The 11,973-nt window shown below is 31.6% G+C and overlaps 1 long non-coding RNA gene across 1 annotated transcript; it reads left to right on the top strand.

Moving 5' to 3' along the window:
- The first annotated feature begins 3,057 nt into the window (after positions 1-3,057).
- On the top strand, positions 3,058-10,356 carry LOC143079619 (uncharacterized). Its single transcript, XR_012979447.1, has 3 exons — positions 3,058-3,364; positions 7,661-8,160; positions 8,813-10,356. It is a non-coding gene; the product is annotated as an uncharacterized LOC143079619 (long non-coding RNA).
- The last annotated feature ends 1,617 nt before the right edge of the window (positions 10,357-11,973 follow it).

The following is an 11,973-nucleotide window of genomic DNA, read 5'->3' as shown; positions in this document are numbered from 1 at the left end:
GAACAGCGGTACACTACTGTTGCCTTTATTTATTAACCTCGATATACTCATATTGGTATTGAAAATTAAATGCCAGTGACAAACTTTGCTTTGAACGCAATTTACTTGGTCAATCGACATATTTCGGAATTATAAGGATATTATTATGTTTTAAATCTATCTATTAGTTTAAACAATATTTTATTTTTTCAAAAGTTCACAAAACAGAAATACTTGGATTCCAAAAATAACTTATATTAATCAGTCTCCCTTATTAATCTTATTAGTATGTATCATAATGGATTTATATAATATGATTCTTAGGTAAATGACAAGTGTTACACCTTTATCAGCTAATTGGAGAGGATAAAATGAAGACGATTTATTAAAAGCGACGAGTGTTAAACCTAACACCTGTCTCTTATTAAGAAGTAAAAATTAGCACAGATTGCGTATCACAGCCAATATTCATTTATGTATGGCTAAGCGTCTTTCGCCAGCCCAGTAGTCAACACTTCGGTGTTGACATGAATATCAATAATGTGGTCATTTTTATGAATTTCCTGTTTACAAAACTTTGAATTTTTCGAAAAACTAAGGATTTTCTTATCCCAGGTATAGATTACCTTAGCCGTATTTGGCACAACTTTTTGGAATTTGGATCCTCAATGCTCTTCAACTTTGTACTTGTTTGGCTTTATAAATATTTTGATATGAGCGTCACTGATGAGTTTTATGTAGACGGAACGCGCGTCTGGTGTACTAAATTATAATCCTGGTACCTTTGATAACTATTTTCATACAATGAAAAATAGAAAAAGACAAACAGCAAACAACCGTTTACAAAGCACACCCTTGAAAACTAAAGACTAAACACGAACCCAACCAAAAACTAGGGATGATCTGAGGTAAGAAGCATACATAGATCCTGCTCCACATCAGGCACCCGTGTAAAATCCATATTCGTTAGAATTAGTCCAAAAGTCTTTAGACAAAAAATACAGGAATTACCCAATAGTGTATGAATTTAATAGGGGAGACTAGTAGTATCGATAAAACAGATATTGCATGGTTTATTAAAGGAGAGATACCTGGTATCGATAAAAAAAAAATCGTGGTTATCTGAGGGCCATCAATTTGATAATGTATTCATAATTGGTACACAATTCCAAAGGAGCTTTTTTGAACATAAGACAAAAGATTATACGCAAGTTGATATGATATGATGTGAAATCATGTTCAAAGTATATTGATAATGAAAAGCATATCTGAGCACCTGCTGTGACATCATGCAAATGGTACATTTGTTCAAATTCTGCTTTCTAGTAGTTTTGGACTTTGTAAAACGATTTTCTCAATCTTATCAGTGCGAAAATAAATAAACATACAATTCTTTCTTTTTTTAATCAATTTTCAATTCATTATTTACATTTGCAAAATATTTCAGCAATCCTGTATTCATATCACAATACCATGAGTTAAACATGTGTTATTACTTAGTGCTCCAGAAATTCAATTTGCAATTATTGAACAGATATTTGTTACGCCATTTTTATCAAAACATATGGTGGTTATACTAATAATTTCTAGTGATGTTGAACAAAATATTGGCAGTTCGGACATTGACAGGCACATACAATATGCTACTACACAGTATAGACTATGTTATGCCCTTAACTTTATTAATCAAAATAAATATACCGTCTCTTACTTCAGGGATAGGGTTCAGTAACTGGTTATGTTAATGTAAGGGTTAGGGGCAAACGCCTTCGTTATGTTTGGATAATGGTTACTTTGATGGTTGTTTGAAGCCCTATTTGTGTTTGGTCCCTAAAAATGAAAATGAAGGCTGTATGAACAGTGGTGAAAGGTAAAAGATATATATAATCAGAGTACATTTTACCGCAACATAAACTCTTAATTTCCATTTATTCATATAAGAATTTTTGAAACATAAACATGTTTTTTTTTTTTACTTTGATGCACATCAAGTAAAAATATTAAAAATGAAGCTTAAATGCATAATTGACTTTTGCTATTTAATATTTAAAAATGCGAAAACGATGTTTGCCTTACAAGTTCCTTTTAATTTATTTTGTTGTTGATTTGTTCAACATAATTAAATAAAAGGTGGAAATTGACAATACAAATACTCATATTTCAACTTTCTTCTGAAATTAAGATTTGAAAAATATCAAGGGTTGTATCCGTTTTTTAAGTAAATTTTCATAACGTTTTGATTCATATTCATCATAATTTTAAAGAACAAAGTAGTCAAAATAATCAGTGAACATAACAAATCTACCTTTTTAAATTATTTTGTCAACCTTCCTTGGACAGTTAAGAGAAGTGTACTACCCTATCAGATGAGCCTACGATCGTGTTCACATTGAGCTAACTAAGCTCTACTACGTTCCCATTGATAAAATCAATGTTCACATAGATTGAAAACATGCAGTCGATAGCCAATGTAGGCCTTGTGTGGATTAAGTGTTCAGAAAACAAAATGTCAAAAACGTGATTTTTTTATGAATATATTTGAAATAATGATGAATATAATAATATAATGAATTATGTAATTTGTATGAAAAGAAAAAAATGCTGAGTTACAAGCAGGTTAAAATTAAAAAAAAAATCATAGGGATGACTAGTTGAATGTCATTGGAAGGGAGTATTTTTGGCGGATGAAATTTTAACACCTTTTGATAGTGATGCTCATTTAATTTCGCGCGAAAATCATTTTTACTTTTTCTACATGTTCTGCATTTTTTGGGACAACATATTAATTTTGTCGGAGACAAGGTTATTTTTTCAATCAGCTTTGAGAGACATCAAGTTTTAATAGCCATAAATTCATTATGTAATTATCTAGTTTATTTCGATAAATTATAGAAAACGTTTGTGCTATAACAAACGGATTGCAGGAAGAATGGCAGAGAAAATATAAAATGAAATTAAGAGTGGCTTATGCCGGTATTTTTGTTCTATTATGGTCTCAGAGTGTAATATGACCGGAACAAGTTTTTGTCAAGACTGGTACATAGAGGATTAATTTGCTAATAATAATCAATATCTCATTATTTTTTCGCCTGACCATGTTATAACAGACAATAAGAACATTGGAATCGTTTTTATAACATAATGTCAGGGGATGAACACCTAGGGGATATTCCTGGATTAACGCTTTCATTATCATTGATGTGTATATTTGCTGTATGTTTAAACATTTTATTAGTCACTGGCATACTGTTTACCAAAAAACAACAATATTCTTCAGTAGAACTGTTCATCGTCAACTTGTCTATCAGTGATATTCTTCTTGCTGGAGTTGCTGTTCCAGTAAGGATAAACAACGCATCTCATAAAGGGGAAAGTTTTGTTGGAGGTAAACGCATTTTTGTTTATTATTTACCGCTTAATTAAATCAAAACTTATACATGAGTCCTGCTATAATATTAATATTGATCCAAACACAAGTAAGATATTCATCTTATGAATAAAAATGAAGAGGGTGATCAGTCTACACTAACTTTAATAATTAAAAAGCTAGTAAAATTTCCATTCGAATTATAATTAAAAATAAAAAGATACCAAGAAATAAAGAGACAAACGAAAAAATAATCATTAACCTTTTCAATTATACTGTAATTTTTGTCGTAAAGTCATCAACGACTCCGTTTTCTTCTCATATTGCAAATCTTATCCTAGTTCAAATAACAATAGATGCTGAAATATTTTTAATTATTGTATTGACCATTCACTTCTGGTTAAAAAAATCTACTACAACAAGATTTATGATTGAATTAGATATTTTTGGAAAGTGTTTGACGATTGTAAATGGTGACAAAAAGAAAATGTCGTTCTGAATTATACAAAAAGTAAAATAATAAAACCGAACTTCGAAGAAAATTCTAAACTGAAATTCGTTAAGTAAATGGCAAAACCGCAAGCTCAAAGACATCAAACGAATTCATAACAACTGTCATATTCCTGACTTGGTACGGGATTTTGTTATGGTGCAAATAATGTATTAAACCTGGTTTTATATCGAGTTAAACCTCTCACTTGTCACCTAAAATTCAATTTTATCAACTTCTATATGTGGACACAACAAACTGACGTAATAGGTAAAAATGACAAAAATAAAAATGTGTAACAGAGAATCACATAATGGCATATAGAAAAGCACATCAGCAAAATTGAAAGACAAGACTTAGAATACAAAAAAAAAAACTACCATAACACAATAAAACTATGACGGGATGTACAAAGCCACGTCATATATGAAAAAACAAGAGCAGGCTAATGCCCCTACAAGCCAACACTCGCACCAGTAAAGTGGAAAGGGATTAATATAAGTTGTAATAACTTGTTTCCAAACACACTATAAATAAATATGTTTAAACTTATACATTAACAAAATAAACACATATTCATAAAGACAAATGAAAGAAAACAATAACACGTTATTAAGATGATAAACAACGTTATTACCCGGAATCTATACTTAAAAACCATCTAGATTTTTTGAGAGTTGATACGGAATATTTATCTACAAGGTCTTGGTACCTTCTGGTGATCTATTTAAAAAAAAAACCAGAACGAGACGTTCTATGTCTTACCCCTTGATCATCAACTTTCTGCTCAGACACTGGTGACGTTTTACAAAGTCTATGTAGAAGCTCTTAGTTACCGAATATGTTGGGACCTGCATATCCCATATGCAGGTGAAGTTGGTATATTGATACTAAAATGGGGGAAATCGTCTCGTTTATCATAGATTCTGGAACTGAGATGACCGTGTATAAATTCGAAGTATAAGTCTAAAAAATAAGCCGTGTCATTCCGTATCTGGATGATTCATTAATGGAGCCCAATCAGAAAAGTTTGGATTGTTTATGAAAAGAACATCATCAATTTATCAGAATGTGAAATTATTGAAAATAACCTGGCTTCTTTGATTTTCTTGTTTTTGACAAGTATCTAAAGGAACTCCGATTTATATGAAAATAGACATCGGCAAGTAGAGTTGCGCAGTTCGTTCTCCATGGGAATCCGACAATTTGTTGAAAAGTTTACCTCCAAATTCAAAAATATGTTTTCAATAGGAAACTCAAGCAAACTGATCACTTTTTTTCTCTGTGAAGCATATGAGAAACAAATAGCCAGTAAGGTTGAAATCATTTTAATTTGCAAAGCATGATGTTGCAAATTCTATTTTCAATGCAAATGATGTATGTAATGTTTATGGTACATGTTGTGTAATACTAAATAGCATTTGAAATGACTTTTTCCATAAACAGATCCAAACCAAATTACAAATGTAATTACTATTTACGGAATCTTCTGCATGAGTCCACATATTCTAAGGACTTACAACAGTCATATTTGCATTGTTGCGACAAACATTTTCTTTTGAGACATCAATTTTAAAGGAACGTCTATGATGTCCATAATAGCGACAAGGTGTAAGCTATATCGTATAATTTATTCAATGCATTTGGTATTTACTTGAAATGACGAACAGGAAGTTTAGAAAAATTAGATATAATATAAGCAGTAGTAAATAGAAAGTGTGCAACTAAAAGATGCGTTCCGGAAAGGCATGTTAGCTTCGGATTACTAACAACGGAATGGATGAAGTGTTTAAATATCATTCCTTATACAAATGAAGCACAAAAGAGAAGCACACCATACCAAGGAGACATTCAAACTCGTAGGTCAATAATGATCTCACACCGCGATCTGTATATCTGCCTCAAATATCCGCCATACTTTTTTTAAAACTCTGCTTGCCTTAACATGCTTTTTTGTTTGCCTTCCCTTCTTTTCTTCTCATCTTCATCATCTCTCCTTTCCTGTGAATATCTTTATCTGGTCCTGTCTTGATATTCGACATTAACCGTTCTTGGGCATAATCATTATTCTTTTTTAAATCTTACACTGAAAAAATGTGTATGATAGTTATCAAAGGTACCAGGATTATAATTGTGTACGCCAGACGCGCGTTTCGTCTACATAAGACTATGAACAATTAATAAACAATGTGATTTGATGTAACCTGATCTACTGGACACCTATACTTGATGTGGCTGGTAGTAGGTTTTGCCATCGTTTCTTTTTCTATTGGCTTTATCTCAAATCTTATATATATGTCTTTGTTGTCTGTTGATTTCTTTTGAATTAAATCTATCTTTATCGCAAATATGAATGCATTCGTGTATTGTGTATTACTATAATAGCAATAAGAGGATAAGAGGATAATTATCTGAAAAGAAAACTAATAGGGCCAACATAATGCAACAGACATGATAACTAAAATGATAGAATAGATCAGACTAATGTCCTCATCTCTGTCTAGAATTACTTCCCTATTATTGTTTAATCAAATATAGAATTATAGAGTAAGGGATAAAAGGTGAAAAATATGTTCCACTTTGTAGATATATGAAGCAATCGAACAAATAGCTTTTAAAGAAACATATTATGGTAAATATATCTACCCCGGAATATGTTACCGAAGCTGTATTTGGCAAAACCTTTCCAATGTTTTATCTTCTATGCTGATACTTGTTTATTTGGACTTATGACTTTTTAATTTGAGCGTCTGGTTTACAAAACTATGGGTCTGGTAGCTTCGGTTTTACATTGGCGAGCTAAAACAAAAACACACTGGTCTTTCCTACACATTTTAAGGCATATAAACTCTTAATAGATATCAGGATTAAATTTTTATACTTACACCGACGCGCGTTTCGTCAACAAAAGACTCATCAGTAACGCTCGAATATAAAAATGTTAAAAGGCCAAATAAAGTACGTAGTTGAAGAGCTTTAAGGACCAAAAATTCCTAAAAGTTTTTCCAAATACAGCTAGGGTAATCTTTTCCTGAGGTAGAAATAAACTCATCATAGATACCAGGACTAAATTTAGTATACACGCCAGACGCGCGTTTCGTCTACAAAAGACTCATCAGTGACGCTCGAATCCAAAAAAAGTTAAAAAGGCCAAATAAAGTACGAAGTTGAAGATCATTGAGGAACAAAATTCCTAAAAGTTTTGCCAAATACAGCTAAGGTAAGAAAAGCCTTAGTTTTTTTTCAAAAATTCAAAGTTTTGTAAACAATTAATTTATAATTATGCAAATAAATTCAACAGATGCTTTCGAATACCTAATTGTTTAAATTGTCGTATCAAATATTGAGCACATAAAGTGAAGACCTAACTTTGACCGGATTGTTAATTCTAACATACGTCATAGAACAATCTACTTTACTAATCAGATCATTAGTATAACAGTTATCTTCGTCACCATGGTGAGTTGATTAATTCAATATTATTTTTTTTTAGTCTCTTTTCACCTGGAGTACTTCATCTCAGCAAGTTCCCTAAGGTTAACTCGATATTCGTTTGAATTTTATACGTATCTAACAACAAACGCTTTTCACATTCATTGTCAATTAGCTGTTTCGGAACCTCTAGTTGCAATTTCATTTGTGTTTGTTACTAGCCGTTGTCTGTCTTTGTCATCAAACCGAGGACAATTTCACGAGCTTCTGGTTAACATTTTTGTTAAGCCCTCTCCCCAATTTTGATTTTTAATATAAGAAGTGTTAGTATTAGTAGTAGTATTTAAAATTCATTGTGAATCATTGAAATTACTGAGATCTTTTTGTTGCAGGTGATGCAGTTTGCAAGCTGGTAATGTTTCTTCCCCTCCTGACAGTATCGTCATCGATCTATACAATGGTTGCCATTGCTGTTGATAGATACAAAGAAATACTAAAATTAGAGAAGTTGACTACAGTGAGAACATCAAACATCGTTCTCGGAACATGGATTTGGAGTCTCGTTATCAGTTCACCTCAGCTTTACGAATACAGCACCTACCGGAAAGAAGAAGATGAATACAATATTACATCATGCGGAGCACATGGCATTGTGGAAAATTTTGAAACACTGTACGCATGCGTTGCTATTGTCCTTTCGTACGCTGTACCCTTGATAATCATCACAATCTGTTATTTTAAGATAATGCGCTACGTCTGGAAAGTCGGAAAAACTTCACCTGAAAACGACATACAGGTTCTCAAGAGAATGAAGGTTGTCAAAATTCTTCTACTGATAACAATTGTATTCATCCTATTGTGGTCACCATTTTTCGTTTTGTTTGGGATGGAGGTGAGTCATCTATACTGGATGTGTAGAATATTTCATTTTTGACAGAATGGGAGAATGGGGAGTTGTGGTATATTTGACAACAAGATAAATATCCAACAGAGACTAAAGAATAAGTCTGAAATTTTCTAAATATTTCTATGTATCTGAAACACTTCTACTGTTACAACTTGTTTAAAACATTTGAAGAAAATAATGTTGAAGTCATATGAATCTTCCAAAAAAATGATGCATATGTTTTTTTCATAACTAAATGGCTAGTTGTTTTATTATAAAACTTTATGTATATATACTTTTTTCTCAAGAAAATTCTATAAACTACGGCTTCAAAGCACGACAATGAATTAGCTGCCATATTTTCACATCATAACAGACCGAAATATTTTTTTTTTATAATTATACGATATGGATGCGTAAAAAATGAAAGAATCGTGCACAGAAGATATATACGTTCACGAATTGGATAAACATTATTTTCCCCAGTCACTCGTTTCATATGAGTTTAAGATTAAAACAAAACCAAAAATTAACTTAGAGGTATCTACACATTATATAACGGTCGATTTTAAATCCTAAATATTGTATTTGCATGAACATTAAATACTTTCTGCATTTCAAAACTATACTTATCACCAGTTTACTTCATGCTTTACAGGAAATACTTGGTTTAGATGATACACTTCATACAGCATCATGGACACAGGTGGCCAAGAAAGTGCTGGCTGTTATGAGTACGATGTCGAATCCAATCATCTACTTTGCCTCGAATTCGATATTTAGAAGACAAATCTTGAAATTTCTGACATGCGGAAAAGTGCAGTTAAGTAGAGTTAATCCCGAAGCCGTAGATGAAACATCTTAAGTATGGAAGTAGCAGAATAGTTATTTGTCAAGATGTTTTTTAATTGTTTTTTTTTGACGTTGTTTGCGTCTTTTATTATGTTTCCGAATCCATTATTTATAGTCTATTCCATGTTTTTTGCTGTTAGTTGTCTTTTTCCCTTTCCTGGTCATGATTTTGTCTGCCTTTCTTTGAAAATGTAGACTTCTCTTGGTGTTTTTTTACTTTATTGTTTAAAAAAAAAGCGGCAAATACCAAATAGACAATAAAAATTCATAAGTCGAAGAGACGTTGAAGAGACATCGGCAAAACTATGGCTAAATAGTCGATGATAAGACACACAACAGTCTATAACAAAATACAAGAAATTCTTCTTTTTTGAAATGCTTTGAATACAATTTTCTTTTCAGTGATCAATACAATACATAGTTATCAAAGGTACCAGGCTTATAATTTGAAACGCCAGGCTCGCGTTTCATTTACACAAGACTTATCAGTCAGGATTCTACTTTGTTAAAATTATCTCCCCATTACGCCAGTTCATTTTGGTTACAAGAGCGCAATTATTCGTAATGCGTTTTCCATAGGGTACCACTAGTGTTCCGTATTTTTTTTCTCGAAGACTACACAAATTAGGGAAAAACGGGTAGCAGTTCCTGTTACTAGAAATACCAGTGTTGCATTACAACTAAAAAAATATATAGAGTCATGCGGCTCAAATTGACTTAAAATGCAGTTGAAAAAGATCGTCTACTTTTTTCGCTTAATAAAAAAGGCATATTTTTAATGGGTCCGACGTGCAGAAATGGAAGATATTTTGTATACTTCGTAAAATGTGAATATGATTTTCGGCAATTTTTAAACCTAATTGGATAAGCTTTCGATTAAATGTAATTCCAATCCTGTATCAACCAATCAGAAGCCGTAAAGGATTCTATTCTGAGTACCAAACTTGCCGGTAAAATGTAAACAAATAATTGCGCTCTTGTTACCTTTCCACAATCGTAGAAATGGAAGCCATTGTAGGAATGACGCGCTACCAATTTTGCTCTTTGAAACCGATAAATTTATCCACATTGCACCATTACGATCCTTATATGTCAGTTGTATTTTAAAAGATAAATGTATTAACTACGCTTATGGGCATCAGTTAATGATCTTGTCTGCATTGATTCAACTTAAAACTATTGTCTGATCGGTTGTCAGGTGGAATTTTCGAAAATTCATAAACATTTAAAAAAAATTCTAATTAAATATTTCGTGGAAGGGCAGACTAGATTTGTTTAGTGGTTGAAGACTATAAACCCTAGTTATCACACACAAAAAATTATAATTTTTCGTCAAGTACTTTCAGTTAATAGTTATTCGAACCCAACTTCTCTGTTTTGGCGATTCATTAGATAGGTATTTCACTTGACCCATATATTGCATCTTTTAGTACTGTGATTTTTTTTATGTTATAACGTCAACCTGTAGCTTTGATACATAAAAATAATAGAATCTGAAGCGAGACGATGTATGAAATATTCTTGCTTTGTACGATATCAAGACAAAATATTCAACTCAAACACGCCCTAACATAAAAAGGTGCACTCGATTTTCTCCTTTCGATACTATTGTTACTCATTTTTTGGAATTTTTCTTGAGTCACATAATGAAAGGACAGACACGAAAATTACTGAACTGATAGATTGATATGGTTTCCGTCCGTGGTAATTTTGTTTTAAAAATCGGAGGTTATGCATTTTTTTTTATCCAACTTGAAAGATACCCATACCGTCGACTTGATATCTAATTGTTCTGCTTAACTATGTACTAGATAAATTGAAAACTTATGCAAATGGTGTTTTTAAAATAAAACACTTCGTAATTGAGAAGAAAATTGTCATTTTATTTGTTTCTATTAACTTTTAAATTTTTTGTCACTATAGTAAACATTACAGTACACATTGATCGCCTTCTCTAACAAAGAGCTTCGATTTTTTTGTTCTATTTCAACCGGGTTTCCGACTGTAATGAGTGACGCTCTGATCAAAGTACTAAGAAAGTCAATAAATAAAGACAAAAGTAAAATTTTATTTTTGGTACATGTATAACTGGATATGAAAATTAATTGCATTAACCCAAACAACAAGGCTGTCTGATACAACTTGACACCATAATGACATCAACAAGATTTAATTAATAAATATAGAATCATAATATCATATATACCAACTTGATGATATGAAAATTTCTGACAAAGTGTAAAATTAATATATCTTTATTTATCAAATAATATAATAACAAACCTAATCCCGATTTATATACATTTTTGAAATTTACTTGTGACGTAACTTTTTGTGGCGTTGATACTTCGTGTGACGCACTGATTGTAATTCTATTATGCTGTGTTTGTGTACTGTCCTAAATTAATTCAAGGTATTCGTAGTAAACCTGTCGAAATGTGCTATTATATCATTTATATATGTATTTTTCTGTCTCGGTTGTTCTTGTGTTATTTGTAATGTACTAGTACTCCTGTCATGTAACTTAAATGTTGTCATTTAACATTGCCTTAAAATGTGAGGTTTAGTTAGCCGCAAAACCACGTTCAACCCATCATTTTTTTCTTAAAATGTCCTGTACCAAGTCAGGAATATGGCAGTTGTTATCTAACAGGTCATTTCTATGTATGTTTTATTGTCGTTTATTTTTGTTGAACTTTAGTGTTTCTGTTGTTTCGTTTTTTTTCTCTTATAGTTGATGTATTTCCTCGGTTTTAGTTTCTATACTACTGTTGCCTACATATGTGTATTCTTAAACATTGCTGTTTGAAATATCATATTAATACCTGCATATAACTACATGCACACGTCTCTGAAAATGTTTTTGGTACCTATATACGTTATATTAAGGTATTTAGGTAATTTTTTGTTGAATATATAACATGTAAATGTGAATAATAACCCATTGTAAAAATATCGTCATAAAAA

Source organism: Mytilus galloprovincialis, chromosome 6 (genome assembly GCF_965363235.1).
Source record: "Mytilus galloprovincialis chromosome 6, xbMytGall1.hap1.1, whole genome shotgun sequence".
Lineage (NCBI taxonomy): Eukaryota > Metazoa > Mollusca > Bivalvia > Mytilida > Mytilidae > Mytilus > Mytilus galloprovincialis.
This window is presented reverse-complemented; position numbering and strand designations above follow the sequence as displayed.